Consider the following 14,124-nt stretch of genomic DNA (forward strand, 5'->3'; position numbering starts at 1 on the left):
CAATTATTTTACATTGATTGTCACCCCCTCACACTGTGTACTTCTGTGCTTTGAGACCTTTTGTAAGTTCATACTTTGATATTTACTTACTTTCTCAGACAGATATTTTTTTTACAAAAGTATGTGCTAATTTATGAAACTTTTTTGAAGACGTTTAAAAACGGGGCACTTAAAAATGTATTTATGAGAAGTGCAAAAACTTTTGGGTGTATTCACTAAGAAGTCAAGTGGTCAGTGGCTTTAAGAGTTATGACCAGACTGAACTGAGCTGACGTGCCATGTGTGGTTGGCATCTGGGGCTCACTCTGCCAACCAAATACAATGTAACTGGGTGGCACTGTAAGGCTAGGGCGGTTTGCCATGCTCTCTGGCATTTGCAAGGTTAATTTCTACTTGTGAGTCATTTTTTTTATATTAAATATTTCCAGTCTATAAAAAAGCTTAGAATTGGTCAATGTCACTTCTGCCTTCATTTATAATAAATATCATCTATAATATCACCCAATATATATTCTTTACAGCTCCCTGAAATCACTACCTACAAATTGATATTAAATGAATCACTACCGAGCGCAACATATGAAGAAAAATGCAATAACCTGATTAGCTTGACTGTTTGCTGCTCAGTTCCAGAAAGCAGATAACAAATGAGGCTGTCTCTCAGCATATCAGCCCTGCAAGATAGTTATCGATCACATTAATTTCCAAAATGTCTCAAATGGCCCCGTGGATGAATTTGTCAACCAAAGAAAGACTGTCTAAATCTCAGAAGAATAACACATATAAATAAACTGTGATTCTGAGTAATATCACTCATTAGAAGCGCGACGAATGCAATACCAAAACGTCATGAGAGAGAGAAAATTCCAAGCTCAGAATTTTCAACGGGGACTCGACCCTCCGAAAGTCATGTACTATTTGCCACTTGGTATATTATGATATTGAGCTGTCAGCTATGATTCTGTATGGGTCAAAATACATTTTAACTGGATATAATGCAGGTAAGTCATTTATAATGGGCCTCCCACCTGACTGCTAGAACTAATGTAAAAAAAGTAATTTTGTACTGAAGGGTAGTGGATATATTGAACAACTTTCCAGTAATTGTGGTTCAAGCCACCTTCATGAAGAAAATATTATTAGATAACTAAAAACAATCAATGGTAATTGTTACTATAAAGCTATGTATTCCCCCATTGTATGGCTAATGGCTAATAAGGACAGCTTGATTCCTACTCACATTCATGGGTTGGAACATGGATATATTTTCTCCACTTTAAGTTGCCATTATATATAAACAAGTAGTTAATTAGCTACCCCTTTTCTGTGGCGGTATAGAAGATTATGGCTATGACAGAAGTGTTCTGAATTCAAGGGCCAAAATCCCACCAGGATTTGAATGCATCAGTGTTAAGCGAGTAATGGAATGATTAATAGTGTGCAAGTGACTTATCGTGAGCGGAAATCCAACGGCTGGACGGGCACAGCTTGCAACGAGGAGAAGGGTATGAGACAGAAGTGGATAAAGTATTTCCTCCTCTTCTATCCTTTAAGTGCTTCCAGATGCACATGGGTAGAAATGGGCCAGCTCAGATACATCAAAGGTTTAGCCCCAACTTTGTGTTATACTATGATCATCTCAGCCACCTCTGTCACAGGACCTTGCGTTAGATATTATTATGAAAATCTATTGTTTGTAGAGGACTGGGACTCAACATAAGCTTACTGCATATTGTGAAAAGCTAAAACATATGGAAAACGAGCGTCATTTTTCTTTCCTTGAAGCCCAAAGTATCTTGTTCATCCCATCATCGATGAAGAAAGTGCTCAGGTGCTTCTTTAGAAAGGCTTTCATCTTGGTCACATCAATGGATTCATAGACCGGTGGGCTAATGGAAAGCTCTAGAGCAACTCTTAACAATCAAACAAGGGTGGGCTATGGAAAAAAGTAACATCAAGATTGGAAGATCAAGCTATCCAAACAAGCTGAGTGTTCCTCAATGTAGGGTTTGGGCTGTATGTGTTAGTCGTAATATGAGCATATTGTTACTCCTCAAGGCATATAATAAGTAGCAAATTTTGCACTGACATCACTGTTTATAGGCATGACACTCCAGTTCCTTAAATTACAATTAATTACATTACCTCTCCAAAAATCTCAAGATCTTTCAACAAAAATATCTTCAATTCTGCTTTTCTCAGAAATATGTATAGTCGGTAAACCAAGAAGAAACCTGCAGAAAAAATGAGGTGCATGTAAGAAGGACTGACCTGGAGGTGGGAGAGAGAAACCCATGGAGCTGATATGTCTTAACGTTCTTCCACATGTCTGCACAATACAAACAAAATTGATGGAAAGGATCACTTACATTAAGAGCAGTAAGGACATGGAATTCATTATAGAGTAAGGATTGTGACGCCGACCATGATAGGTTCATCTAAAAAGTATATAAATACCCCTAAATTGTTTATCCATATATAAATCCTCATAAAGGGCTTACTTTGTTAATAAGCAAAACGATAAACCTCAAGAATGTTGAAGGTTTTGCCTTGTTCTGGATGGACAAACCTTTTACGTTCCGTGACAGAGGCGCCCTCGGCAAATATATCCTCTGGATAGGTGAAAGTATTTACAAGAGATGGGCTCAAGCAAAATAAGACCAAAGCTTACCTCCATGATTCCATGTGCGCCATTTGTCACGATTAAGATATTTAAAATACATTGTGATGATCATTATCTAACCCATGCATCAACGCTGTCACTGCAGCACTAAAGAGGTTAACTTTTTCCTCTCTTTATACTCTACGTCCGAGCTGATCAATCCACGGATACCATCAATCCTAAAATGCTTGCCTTGCATTAGATTGCTAAAAGGAAGGTCTGTCGCCTTGGTAATTGATGCATGGAATTGTTAAGGGTATTTCTGCTTTTAAAGATTCTATAAAAGCTGTTTATATTGTTTTTTAGAATACAAGTCATGCATGGGAATAAGCAAATTATAGCCATTTATCTTTTATTAGGAGTAAGACACATCATACATTATGAACCTAAATATAAAGATATATATATATATATAATTCTTTCTGATGTACCATCAATACCTTTGAGACACATCCCTTCCATTCTTTGAGATGATTTTGACGGGCGGTATGTTTGTTAAGAATTTATTCCATCTTTTTTGGTGGGGATGATCGTGTCTATATTTAAAGCTTTTCTATAGAGTTACATTTCATCTTTGTCTTCGTATTCTTCACTGGAATATCAAATATCCCTCAATATCACCCTCTATTTTAGTCCTAGGTTCTCTGGTTCCAGTATAATCGCTAAAATGCTGAACTTCTTTCTTTGAAGTTAAAACACAGGTAAAATAATACTAAAGTAAAAATAATACTTTCCATCCTGTGTAATTCAATCAATGACTAAGCATATTAATATAATAACATCACCCTAAATATGTATAAATGAAAATGCTTACAATTAATGTTATTACCAAGTATTTCTTTTTAAACAATAGTAAAAATAAATATATGACATTGGCAGACTAATGGACTGTGGTAAGTGCATGACACTACGATATGACATCATAGTAAAGTTAAGGAGGGCTTAAGGATACACAAACATGGATTGTATTTCTTCCATAAATACATGAGTGGCAGTATTGAAGACAAGAATAAAGAACGAGAAATATAACAAAAAGATCATATTTATTACTCCCAAGAAAACTGAAGAAAAAATACAGTAATAATTGCTATTCTCAGTTTTAAGGTTATATCCTTACATATTCGTACATGCAGGGGGGTACATAGAGATATATATTCCCATTTATCCCCATGGGGGGGGAAATCTGTGGTTTTTAACATGTACCTCTTCCTAAACCAGATCAGAAATATAAGCGTGAAAATATGCAAGTAGTTACTGGGTCCGTAAGATTGATACATAGCTGTGCCCAGATTTAATGCCAATATTATATGTTTGTTTTTATTTCTTATTATACAGAAATATGATTTCAGGGTTGCTTCTGTCTTTGACACTTTTAAGGTGTTAAGCGTGTGGTGCCCTACATCAAGTGGGACTTTGCTAATGAGCTTGTAAACAAAGGTCTAACAACCCCCGACAGCTTCAAGCATTAACTTCTGATTTTACCAAGTGTGACTAGTCTTACTAATCATCCCTCGTACCGCAGACATACAAGCCTCCACAGCGACAGTAATGAAATGATTGATAAAAATAGAAAAGAGGGCTGGTGAATAGCCAGCCGGGAGAATAAAACGGGATAACGTGTCACTATTTCACCCCATGCAATATGACAATCATGAAAAAAAAAATTCAGCAATCACAGGGGAAAAAAAAATAAAAAAAATCAGTGATTGTCACCTCAACCGTTATAATAAGCATAGTACCACCATAACAATGCTTGTCGATGATAAGTGTAAAAAACTATTCCCTGCTCTCGAAGATTCTATAAACAGAGACACATTTCAACAAAAAAGTAATGAGTGAGTGTGAGGTCATCACAGGCAAAGCTAATATATATGGCAGGTCCAGGTTTTCTGTCAGATTTGTATTCTCCATCCGGAACACATCTCATCGTTTGCTGTTTTAGTGATGAAGGTCATTGTCATGTCCATTCATGAGCTAAAAAAGAATTGAATTAAGTGATATTTCAGCCCTCAGTAATAAAGACATAAAGCAGGAGCATCTTAATGTTGGTCCCCAAGTTCGCCCAGATGGGCACATATGGATCCATCAGCACCTGTCATTCAGGTCTACGCTAATTATGAAGACATATGTCAATGTAAGAAGGAACAAGATACCTACAGTTTTGTTGGGCTCATGATTGATCGCTTTTAATATGTAGTTTGAAGTGCCTTACAACGTAGGACACTGTCATGAAACTCACATGATTTAAGGTTTGATGCCAGTTTCATATATATATATTGTCAATTTTAACAATATTGTTAATTTTCATTTTAGTGCTGCGTAATCTGCTGGTGCTCCATAAATAAAATGCAATGTAAGAAGATTTAGTGTAATTGATGTCAGTCAAATAACTTTACCTTTCTGTAGGAGACATAGAGTTTGTTGTACATCCCTGCACAGCTCTGCAGCCATCTCAAAGTTTGAGAGTGCATTTAACCAAGGATTTTCCCAAGTGGATGCAATAAAAGACTGAAGAAAACCTTAATTCCCCATCGTCCTAGACCCATCTAAGGAAGAAACCTTTGAGGTCCCAAAAGACTACATGTTTTTCTACTTTGGCCCAATAAATATTATCACCTATGACTCCGTCCTAGATATGAGACAAGTCCAAGAAAAAAAATCTAATAAACAAGACAGCATAAAAAGAAATCTTTACATGTGTCATGAGATACGGCTTCTTGCTTTGTACTGCTACGCTGAGAGGCATAGATGCAGAGAGGGGTATATTCAACTCCCAGATATCACTAAGTGTTATCAAAGGCAAACACATGAGGATCTGCTGCAAGAGAGGCAGAATTGGCCCTTATAATGTATACCTAAATCAGTGAGGAGAGTATTAAGAGAGGCCCACGTTACCTATACATTATCCCGAGTCAGCACGGACCTTCTAAATGCTTGCAAGACTATCAGGAGAATAACAAAAACAATTATATATATACAGTATAGTAGATTATGGAAAGGGCCAGGTATAATTAGCCGATTGTCTCCCATGGATGTGATATTAAAAATAAAGGCCACAAGGACCTGATATCTACACAGTCATGATGAGTTTATTTGAAAACCTTAGAAGATTTAGTGGTTTGGACCCTTTCTTATGCACAGTGTGTGATTGTAGAATACAGGTTTATAATATATATTATTCATTGGCCACTCGTGTAGCTTCAGGCTGGTAATAACGGTTGCCACCATTGAAAAAAGCCCAGGAATTATTAACTAACAATATAAAGCAGGATAATGAGCCCATTCCAGTCAAGATTCTTGTAAAATGTGACTTTTAAAAAAAAAATTAGATAAGTGCCTCTTAAATGATTTGATTCCTGGAACAATTACTAGTATGACTAAATTAATAAGACATATAAGATACTTTCCAAGAGATTGGAATAGTCTTCATCCTCGGCTCAGCTTTGTCATTAGATGGAGAACTTGTTCTTCCTATCTCGGTGTAAATGTTTACTTATGATGGACAGAACTCATGACTTTATTAAAATCCTTATCAATATGTTTCCGCTTTTCCACCACATCTTTTAATGCCATCCTTGTGTGTCGAAGCATCTCTATTTGCGTTATTTCTTTTCCTTATTATGGTAGCTGCTCTTTTAAGAAATGGGAAGGAAAGAAAGGATTTGAGTCCCAAAATCTCTTGTGAAAAAAGGACACTTGCGTAAAATGTTTGTAAAAAAATATATATATTCATGTTTAGATCTCAAATGAAACAAAAATTTCAGTGTATATAAGCTTTGGGTGTTATATTGAATGATTTTTTTTTCCCAAAAATTACTAAATAAGTGATTAAACAGCACAAAAGTACCCAATATTAAAAAAATATTTACAACAGCAACAAGTTGTGCTTAATTTGTTATGTAATGGCAGCTCTCATTCTTTATTATTATTATTATTATTATTATTATTATTATTATTATTTATTATCATTTCTATATAGTGTAGTAAAACGTAGAGGTCCTTTGTCATATACACTTACTTACACACACACATATATATATATATATACACACAAAAAAGTGTATAGAATGTATTAGGATTTACAAGGATGCTCTGTGTATTGATTAGGAGACAAGTTAAAATTTTAGTAAATCTAATTTAATTCAAAGAGATTAATTAAATCAGCATGATTTTCTACTTTGATCTATTACACTATTGATCATCAGTGTATTCCAGTCGTTGGTGCAAGAAGGTTAATTATACAAATTGATCAATGAAAAGAGAAAAAAGTAAGAAATGATTCATTATATTTCAGTAGAAATATTTTTGGCATCATGGAAGTAAATTCAATTGTAGTTTGCATGCAAGCGTTATATACCGATGTGCTGTGTGCGTAGCTTAAAGTTTTATTTCTCGTTTTTAAAGGGAAAAAAGTAGGCGAAGTGCATGAATGAACTTTTTAAAGTATACAGTTCAGAAGTCGCATACTGCTGCATTCACTTATCAACCAACTATGATCATTGAGCTGCCTATAGAAATATCTAGTATAATAGAGATAATTTTATGTTCTGGACTTCAAAATCACTATAAGTTAGGGTGCCCCAATGGTTCCTTTAACCAAGGACACTTATGGAAAATATAAACCAAAGGACTTTGTTTAAACCATCACTCCTATGTATGATCAGCCTATCATTCATGGGAGTGATGGTTCAAACAAAGTCCTGTGGTTTATATTTTAAAGTGATTTTACCCTTCAATGAACCATATGCTCACCGAACGTTAAAAAACTGCTTATTATAACTACATAATCGAGCTTATAACACATTATAACTACATAATTGAGCTTTCTGGGCTGGCCCTTATTGCAAGGTTCCCAGATTTATATAATACACTTGGTCATTATAGAAGCCTATAGCAAGGCCATTCAACCTTTGATGAACACATTGGTGGCCACCTTAATTATTGCCCGGCTCCTCTTGACAAGGATCACAAGCTCTGATAGCCCTTGGCAACATCACAACCATTGCCCATTAGAAGAAAGCTACCTGAAAACCCTTATGGTGGCAATCACATTATTTCACTGTCTTTTGTCAGCCTCTCCACTGAAAAGATCCTTCTATTGGATAGAATAGTGCGTGTATTTTAAAAACTATTCAATCATTTGTTCTTTTCCAAGGTCACAAGCCAACAAGGACACAATGTTGAAGCCTGGATATTCATTCTATAAAACTGACACTGACACGGATGATTAGCATGCATTTCAATATGCATTTTCTTTTTTATAGGCTTTTATTATTCAGAATTAATTCACCAGTCATAATATATTAAACCGAAGCAGGAGAGAAAAAAAACCGCACTGCATTATTTTTCAGGGTAAACAGCTATATCATGCGCAATAAACAGGTACAGCCTTGAGTTGTATGAAAAATGATATTAAAAGTCAATACACATTGCTATAAATAAATTGGTACACAAGTGTCTATTCTATTTATCTAGAGAAATTAATACTTATGGGACGGGTGCAGACATGATCAAGGTACTTCCAGATATACTTGCTTTATATTATCCCTGTTTGAATGCAGATGGTATAATTCAGAACATCTTCACCTCCTGACAAATTACAGTTTTCATCAAGTCTGTAGACATTTTTTCAGTGGTCGATGCAACATATTAGTTATGCCAAGCAATTAAAGGGTTAATAAAGAGTCGACTCATGAAGGCAGTTCTCAGTTGTGAATTATTATTTATTGCTTTATATAGCGCCATCATATTCAGTAGCGCTGCATATAGATTGACATATAAAGAATAGCGGACCTAACAGATTGCAGGTAGTTTAGTAGACATAGAATACTTGGCTTGTGGAAATCTATATGACCCGTGTGCAGAAAATGGTTTAATTCCAGCGATGCTATGGTCTACTAGATGGTCCAATTGTATCGTTCTAGCTATGGGGTTCTCGTGCTGCTCTGGTAGAAGCCATGCTTTGGGAATTCCAGTGTTGGGATCTCATGAGAGTTGGGATACTCTCTTATAGATGAGACCATCTATATCTGCCAAAGTCATCCCAGATGAGTTATGGTTCTCCAGCCAGTGCTTCTTAGTATCATAAAAGTGGTTTGCATGTCTATACAAACCAACTTCACTGCCCAACATTCTACCAAAACTCTATCACAACATTTTGATATTCAGTTGTAACGCACAACATTACTAACAATTTGAAAGGATAAAAGAGAGCTACTGGTATGATGCACGTTGTAATGTTATATTATAAAAGCACTTAAAATAATTTCTGGCCCAATTGCAGTGACATAAAAGCTACTGGAATGATTAAGAATCCAGCCATGAAAAGCAGATGAAAGATGGAACACTATCATATCAATTCATATGTTATTGCTTCGCCAGTATTGTTTGTGAAAAGGACATTTTTATAGTCTTATAAATGTGCCTGTCAAAACCGGGTCACGTTTGACAGTTTCAATTGAAATCTCACTGTTTCATAAAACATTTCCATCTCTACTGTATTGTCCTGATAGGCTGTCTCGATTATAGACCACGCTCCTATTTTAGAAGCTAAATTCAGGGAAACCGTGACCCTGTAACAAAAAGGGAGCAGGAAATGCCCCCTGACGTACGGGTAACGTATTCTCCCAGCATGTCCCAAGAGAGAATGTAAACCCTGGACCCCTTCACTAGGAGCCAATAACCCTATGGACAGAGTTTCCTTCCGTAAGAAGGTTCTTTTGCGCTTTGTTGCTATCCTGAAATCTTAAACCCTGCTTTTGGTCTGTTTTAAAGGATTAAATTCAGGGGTAAGATTAAAGCTTAAAATCAGGACAACATGAGTTTACCTCTCTAATTTTAGTCCAACTAAAATACGGTGCAAATATGAAGGGGGGAAAAAACTACAGTGAAAAAAATACCCATAAAATACAATTTTTTTTTTGTTGATCTTTCAAGCTTGATTATGTTACGCAATCTATTTGTAAAACAATATATATTATTATTATTTTTTCTGACAAAAATGGAGTCCATGGAGTGCTATCGCACATGTCGATCCCTGGGTTAAATTTAGTTTTAAAATACAGATATGCATATATTCAGGAGAAAAAAGAAGTCAGCGTACATTGTACTTTTTTTTTATTTTAGTAATTAAAACACAATTTGTAGAACGTGATGTGTTCATATTAAGTTAAAAAAACCCTCTGTAATGAACAGCCAGATGTTACGTTAATAGTCTATGCATTGGAACATGTTGGCCCATTTAGAAGTATAAGTGATTTGCAGAATTCAGTGATTTAGACTGTGCTCGTGGTGAAGTCACCAACGCCTTTCAACATTGCATCTAAAGATAGAAACCTGCAATTGTAGCAACACCAGCAACGTCGACAGCGCAGATACGAGACTTTTGACCTATTTAGGCATAGGATTACCTGATGCAGCAGGTGCACCTTCTTCATAACACATAATCTATAAATCAATGCATTACCTTGTGCACTGCCATCTGTGTACGTCTTTGCAAAAGACCAAAAAAATCATTCAGAGTATGAGATCTGTGGTGGAGTAATAAATAATACACTTTATAAAAAAAGATTAGACCTAAAAGGTGAGCTGTATTACTATTCAGTCTGAAATATCCCATGTGAATGCAGTGATAAATCCTTTCTTTGGAACATGTTTTTAAGGTTAATGGATTGGCTCCATAGCATAGCACAGCCTAATTTATCAATTATGATACCAGAATTACTATAAATATCATATCAAACAGATTTTTTTTAATGAATTAGAAGCTCAGGGTTATTTTGTGGTTCCCCACATTGTGTGAGTATGGTGACAATTGATCCAAAAGTGGCAGGGGCACAGTGGAAAACAAATCCCCAATCTTGTGCTTCTGGGGTCTCGTTCCCCCTGTGGGTATACACAACCCCTTCATTCCTTCTCTGGATGAAGTCTAAAAAAAAGGCAGGGGCACTTCAAGGAGGGGGTGGTCAAAAGGTACAGCCCAGACCCATCCTTGCCACAAAATGAGTCTTTGGCGACCAGGTTGGACTGACACATTTTCAGGGTAAAATCCACATAAAAAATAACAACACAACAAAAAGATGCTAGTGAGCATGTGAATAACAGAGTGTTGTACCAGGACCCTGCCCGTGGCTGAGGTCACAGAAATGTAACCCTCTGCCCATTAGCTAGACCAGCGAGGGATACAAAAAATAAAGGAAGCATAAAGGATTCAAAGGTGACACTATCCAGCCCAGACATGTGTGAAAAACAAATAGAGCTAATACCTAATTGCCCAGACCTGCATGTTAGGTTGTGCTTGTTGGCGTCTGGGCAAGATGTTGTGGTTTGGCTACAACCCTTATAATTAGTGAGACAATGGATTATTTGGGATAACAGAAGTTAAAGTCTCTAGGTCATTAAACTTTACCTTAAAATAACTAAGCATAGTGATTTCAGGAGCCATCTTTAAGCATTTTATTTTTACTATAGATCTTTGGACAGGAGATGTAGCTGTCAAGTCAAAGGTACCATGGTCTTCCTAACAATGGTATATTGGGAAATCAAAGTCCCAGTCAGCCTTGAGAAAGGACCCCAAGCCAAAGTTAAATGTCGATTCTGCAATTAACCATTTCTAAGTAGACTTAGAAGACTTGTCAGAAGTCCTCTGTGATCCTGTCAAGACCTTAATATCAATTCTTAATTAAATCAATTTCCCCTTTGCCATGGTTACCATGTATTAGAGTGTTTTGTCATTAAACTCCCATTTAAGTACCATTTAATAGCTTTAGGAAACAAAAGTATGATTAACGAAGAATGAAATGGAGACTAGCATTTATTGAAAGCTAATTTAATGGTGTTCAGGGTAATTTTTAATTCTAGAAATTTAAGTTTTAATACTTCATGATACTTCATTTAGCTACACAAATACATGGATTTACATTCCTTGTAAGATTGTGTTACAGCAAGTCGCCAGGTGATTCATCTTGGAACATAAATCAAGATTACTCTATCAAAAATCTGGCATGTTGAGATTGTAGATGCTACATATTGATTTTTTGTAACCCTGCATGTACATATTAACATTTCTACACATGTTACACGGATTAATATTCAGTAGATCAGTAAACAACACCATAGCTATGCCCCAAGAGCGAGCTCTGCACTGGAAAAGAGCTGCCTCCTAATCATAAAACTCAAAAGAAAATTCACTTGATGACCTGTTCAAAATTATTTTGAACTATGTGTTTATTGGATAAAGCATTGGGATTACAGGAGCACATACCTCCAACACGTGTGAATGCATGTGCAGTAATCCCAGTAATGTTGCAGGCAGCAGCTACCAATACAATGAAGAAGTGTTTTTTCTCGCTGAACGGCAGCATTTTGTGTGTACTTGCTCTAAAATATTTAGTTCCTTTATAAACATCTTTGCCTTTTTTTTATGCGATATCTGTAAAAATAAGTGATACGTCTGCAGTTTGAGCGCATCTGGTTAACTGGACATTGATTTTGGATTTGACAACTGGAATCCTCATTATCCTGAATTGACTCAAAGTAGTCTCACATCTCCAATAAAAATCCATTGTACTTTATCCCACATACACACTCCAGTCAACAATGGTTCTCCAAAACCTATTCTAAATACTAGCAGATATACTTTAATCCATAATTATTCCATGAAGAACATTCAAATCTCCAACAAATATATTCTAGTGAACAATTCTTTTACCAACCAAGCACCTCTTTAGGAAACAAAGCAAACTGTAAGTTCCTGATGTATTCTCTCTTACACAATCATTCCATTAAGCATTTTTTATACTATAGCTGGAGGCCTGCTTCTCAGGAGTGGGCAAGTCTTTGGTATTTTGAGGGACATTCCTTTGGGTCTGTCTTGACCATGGCTTGGCGTGTGCCCTATCATCAGCTGGCTCCCTCACTAAACATAGTCCTATGGATAACAATTCAATAAAACAAGTGTCAGAGTTTTATACAAATGCTTAAGTGAACAAACTCCAAGATAACTCCATAGAAACCATGTAATAACTCTGCTCTCAACATTTAGTAGTGTACCAACAGAACTTGAAGCTTGTGCCCGTCATGGAATCCAGCTCTGACCCTTGTGTTATGCCGAGCACATAGACATCATGGAACTAGCTTCATTTTGTTAAAGAAGAAACTTTGCCTCCGAAGGCTGTGAGATTTAATTGCCAAAGACCTTGTTTTTGAACGTTTCCATTTTGAGTGGGACCATACATAGACCTTTACAACGCTATTAAAACCACAATTCTCCTATAAAAAAAGACTCTATGGAGACAATAAACTAGAACAATAGCAAGAATTTCACAAAAACCCTTAAGCCAACGTTGCTCACACAAGATGGCGATAAAATAACATATTGCTATGGCACAACATAAAAAGTGAATAAACTGCAAAACCAAAACACATTCGTCTCCATGAAGAGAAATTCAGTACATCTCACAACACATTACATGTGTTGACAGAAACAACGGTGATTTTAACTGCTGTACTAAACTTCCATGAGGAATGTGCCACTTCCAAGCTAAAAGGAACAAATAGATTTCGCCTGGCGTACAGATAGAACAGATGGTGCCTTTTGGAGCTGACGATGGAAATGTTAATTCTGGAAAGTGTGAGCTCTTTTGCAAGGAAGGCATTTTCTTCTTATTTGAAAACACTGGTGCCCTGTGATGTTCACACTGAATAGAACATGTGCGTTGCACATCAGTGGCTTAGTATTAAGTGTGGGCACTTTGATTTGTAGTGAATAATAAACTGTAATATGTTCGAACAGGTGCTGTGAAGAGGTGGATCATAGTCAGCATTTTATTCACCTGGCAGATTAACTAATTTTAGCATAAATCCCTATTCAAATCTGAACGTGGGATCCAGATTGGAGTATTTTGCGATCTGTCACGATGTGAGATTTACTGTAAAGCGTTTAATATTAAAAAACGTAAAAACAGGAGGATGAAACGAAACACATAAAATTATACAAATTGGCTTTTGTTGACTATAACTTCAGCCTTAGCTAGAATGATGACCCTCAAATAGGTGCACCAGAGGTACAGCAGGGTTGCCATACTCGGCTATGTTCTCTTACCCATATTTTACTTATTTGGTTTGGAATTTATGGGGAAATATTCTGGAAAATAATTTGGAAGATATGGAATTTTTTTTTGTATCTTATTACATGATGCAATCTATTCTAAACTATATATCAATAAATAGCTTATGGCACTCAAAGGGTTAACAGTTTCAGATAAAATTCTATTGTAGGGATTTAACAGTGACAACCAGATGGTTAAAATAATGGTTCCTTTAAAAAAGAAAGTCGTCCAGGCACAGATAGCAGTTAAATCGGATATGGAAGAGGCAGCTCTAGACCATGTTATCCTGAAAATCTGCCCATTCACCATGAGCAGACCCTAAGATTTTGCTAAAAGTCATAAGGCCTATGGTCA

Source organism: Sceloporus occidentalis, unplaced genomic scaffold (genome assembly GCF_023333645.1).
Source record: "Sceloporus occidentalis isolate IW3139 unplaced genomic scaffold, rSceOcc1.0.p SCAF_34, whole genome shotgun sequence".
Classification (NCBI taxonomy): Eukaryota; Metazoa; Chordata; class Lepidosauria; order Squamata; family Phrynosomatidae; genus Sceloporus; species Sceloporus occidentalis.